The sequence below is a fragment of the Ipomoea nil genome, unplaced genomic scaffold (assembly GCF_001879475.1).
Source record: "Ipomoea nil cultivar Tokyo-kokei standard unplaced genomic scaffold, Asagao_1.1 scaffold0317, whole genome shotgun sequence".
Lineage (NCBI taxonomy): Eukaryota > Viridiplantae > Streptophyta > Magnoliopsida > Solanales > Convolvulaceae > Ipomoea > Ipomoea nil.
Window position 1 is genome coordinate 2113575 of NW_017616745.1, and position 4219 is coordinate 2117793.

Genomic DNA, 4219 nt, shown 5'->3' on the forward strand with positions numbered 1-4219 from the left:
GCCGGATGGCTGTTCGTACTGGATCCCCCATAGAATTTAACCACGCAAGTTGCGGTCCTGCGGTGAAGGGGAACCCCTTCACCTTGGAGATTATGAAGTAAGCTTGGCCGGCCCGGAGCGCGTCTCCGTCGGTGTCCAGCACCGGAGTTTCGGCGGCGGTGGGAAGGCGGATGGGATTGAACGTAGAGTGAGTTGGGTTGGGAAGGAGATAGAGGGAAAGAGCGAATAAGAGTGCTGCGAGGGTTTTCATGTTGACAGACAACATGGGAGAAGAGAGGTAGTTATGATGTTTGCAGGTAATGTTGTTGGAAGTCTCATGGAATTTATAGACCACAAATGTTTGCACTTCATTTACAATTGTTATGCCATAGAGCTGAGTCCAAAACGACGCAGTTTGCACGTGTAAAAATAATAGCCTCGTTAGTGGCACTGTTTTCTTTGTCAATGATTTTTTTATTTTTTAATTATTGAAAACAATTCAACCAGTGAATATTCATTTATGTAATTGTGAATATAAAGTCATGAAATTGTGAACATAGAGTTCTGTAATTGTAAATATAGAGTTCAAAATTTGTGAATATAGAGTTCCAAAATTGTGAATATAGACTTATGCGATTGTGAATATTGAGTTCTGTAATTTTGTATATTGAGATCTAAATTTGTAAATATTCAATTCTAAAATTGTGAATATAGATTCTAAAATTATGGATATAGAGTTCTGCAATTGTGAATATTGAGTTTTGTAATTTTGTATATTGAGATCTAAAATTGGGAATATTCAGTTCTAAAATTATGAATATAAAGTTCAAAAATCACGGCTGGAAAATATGGAATTTTCGACCACCTGAAAGTGATCTTAAATCAAGTCGAAAGCCTTGTTCCGATCACTTTTGGTATCCGGAAAAACCTTTGTTGCTATTTCCGACCACTTTTTTCTTTCGACTTGATTTAAGATCACTTACAGGTGGTCGGAAATTACATAATTCCCATCAGAATTTCGAAGACAAACGGAAAGTTAAAGGAAGAAACTTTCACATATTGAATAAAGAAGGTTCAATAATAAATCGGTTAAAACTTAAAAGCATAATTTGGCATTTTTTTATATGACCGTAAAAAAATTCGGTGAAAGTGCATACGATAGAAAAATCTATTATATATTCATCATTAGACATCCCTTGTCTTCTTAAAAATTAGAATAGTGAAAGAGGAACATGGGACTCAGGTTTCTCCTTCATTACTGTAGAGAAATGGAAGGACAGCTAGCGTTGAGGTCCTTTTTATCCTAGGATGTTGTCAAGTCAGACAGAGGAGACATTCTTCTTGCTGTTGGTGAGAAGAGATGTCTTGAAGGATTGTCGTTAACAAGACTGTCCTTTCGTGTTAAATGACAACTCCTCTTAAACTTTCGTTGAACATGCTTCATGCTTCGTGTCTTCATTCGTCTTGATTACCCTAACAACTAATCATAACTCGTCTTCGTGTGTTTGGCTAGCTTAACACGAATTACAAGTGAGTTATGGCAACTTTCGTCTAGGACGAAAGAAGCGATCAAAAAGTAATAACGGTTAGGGGTCTATTTTCTAGGTTACATTGGTATCATCAAAATCCTAATACAAGTGTTCCTAACAATACCCTCTAACCAGGATTCCAAGTCCGGCGGGTAGTTTCCAACCTTGTAACGTGGGAATACGACACGTTACATACCCTGGGATCGCAATGTCCATAAATATCTCTCGAGAGGACATAGTCCAAACGGTATCCTCTAAAACCTCACCAATATAGATAATACATAATATATCTCTCATGCATCAAAGAATGATATACACATGCTCATGATTTTCGAAAATAATACTCGAACTCACGTTGGCCCTTATGCATTTTTGAAATATGACATACGTGAAATGCCAAAATGCTCTATAACATGCTTCTAAATAATGTATAAAATAACATGTACTGTTCAAAATATAACATCATGCTCAATTTGCAAATAGCCAACTTCTATGCATTTCACTTCAAACAAATATATTTATGTTCTCTTGGATCAAATAATACAATTTAATCATGCTATAAAAGTGAATCACATTCTCAAATGATCATGCTTCTATACTTAATAAAATCATCAAACAGATCACAAAGATAACAATTCCTCATATACAGTGCATAGCAAAATATATACTCTGTGTAGTATTACTTCACATTTTCCTTCATAACATATTCATTTTAGATCCAAATTCAACGAAATCAAAGCCAAAACGTGTGTCAAGACGGTCCCGAAGAGCCGAGCCACAAGGGCCCATAACACTCGGCCCAAACGACACGTAGCTGAGCCACAAGGGCCCGGCCACTGCACAAAATCTCATTAGAACAATTCTCAGGACCTGGGGCGGGACTCCTCATGGTCCGCCCCATGAGCCCCGTTACTCCACTGGGACTAGGCGACGGCCCTCCTCTAGGGCCGTGCCCTAGTCCCGTGCAACCACGGCTCTAGCCAGCGGCCCTCCTGATGGGCCGCGGCTAGGGCCGTGAGTCTGATCTGGTGCACACTGTGTTGTGCACCATAAGGTTTTTCATCTCCAAAACTCAGTCCAAAACATTCTCAACAACTCATAAACAAATACTAGATCACTTCTAAGCATAAACACAACAAAAGCTCATAATTTCTACTCATTTCTACTCAATAATAAGGCTCCACAGAGCAAAAAAGAGTGTGGGAATCCATGGGGTTATACCTCTTGTAGACTTCTTCCCTTGATCTTCATCCTTGTGTGAAACTCAGCCTCCACTCAACTCAAACACTACTTCCTTCACCTCTTAAACACCTCAACAAACAACACAAACAAAGCTTAAGACAACTCAGAGATGGGAGGCAACAGAGATGGAAACCTTAAGGAAAAGAGATGAAGGGATGAGATGAAAGCTTAGGATCTTACTATTATTTTGCTTTTTCTTGTAAATGAAAGCTCAGACTTGGTGAAGAGGCAAAGAAAAGAGAATCAGGAATGAGCAAATGAGATAATGAAGCTTATAAAGGGTGCAAAACCCCTAGGAAATTCTCTCATGATTAGTGGATGGCGAAATGGTAAATAGTTAGGCTAGAAGATGGAATCAGGCAAGCTTTGGATGGTTTGTGGTCCACCATGCTTCATGAACCAGGGGCTAGAAGATGAATACTTGTTTAAAGTCTTTCTAAATTCTCCCGGTCTCACTCAGATAAATTTCTCGATTTAAATCTTGGTACGCGAAGTACCCGAAAATTTAAGAATTTTCGAAATAGAATCAATTTTGGTGTCGAATTAATTTAAAATGTGACGAAAATAATTTATTCAAACACCAATTAATCGCAAAAATCTTTTAATGGAGTGAAAATGGCTATTTTGGAAGTTCTTAAAATTGGATTTATGAAATAAAATTTTGGGTTGTTACACTCCAGACAAAGAAAACAACCAAATTATTTCTCTGATTATGATGTTCAATTAAATAGTTGCACTATTGTGTCTAGTTTTTTGTTAGGTGATTCATTTGAAGAACCTAAAACTTATAAAGAAGCTCAAGGTATTTTTGAGTGGGAAGAAGCGATGAGGGTTCTCAAGCATACGGTCAGGATTATGAAGAGACGTTCAGCCCCGTTGCTAAAATGGCTACAATCTGGATGCTGTTTTCTTTGGCTGCTTGCAAATATTAGAAGTTGTGGCAACTAGACGTAAATAATGCCTTTCTTTATGGGGAGTTAGATCGTGATATCTTTATGGAGCAGCCAGTGGGGTTTGTTTCTAAAACCTTTCCGGATTATGTCTATCGACTCAAGAAGGGTTTGTACGGCCTCAAACAAGCACCATGTGCCTGGTTCGGTAAAATTGCTCAATACCTTGCGTTTTGTGGTTTTAAATCTTCTGATGCAGATTCAAGTTTATTTGTTAAGAAAACTACATCGGGGAGTATATGTGGATGGCATGATCATTACTGGCGGTGATAGTGCTGAAATTCATCATCTTCGAGATGCTTTGTTTCTTCGTTTTGAAATGAAAAAATTAGGAGAAGTAAATTGTTTTCTTGGCCTCGAAGTTAAAAGAACAAAAGGTTATTTTGTTTCCCAAAGGGGATATGCAGCAAGGTTATTAGATCGGTTTGGTATGAGTGAGTCAAATGCAGTGACTACTCCTATGGAACCTTGTTTAAAGTTGACTAAAGATAGAGGAAAACAACTAAAAGATGCAACTCT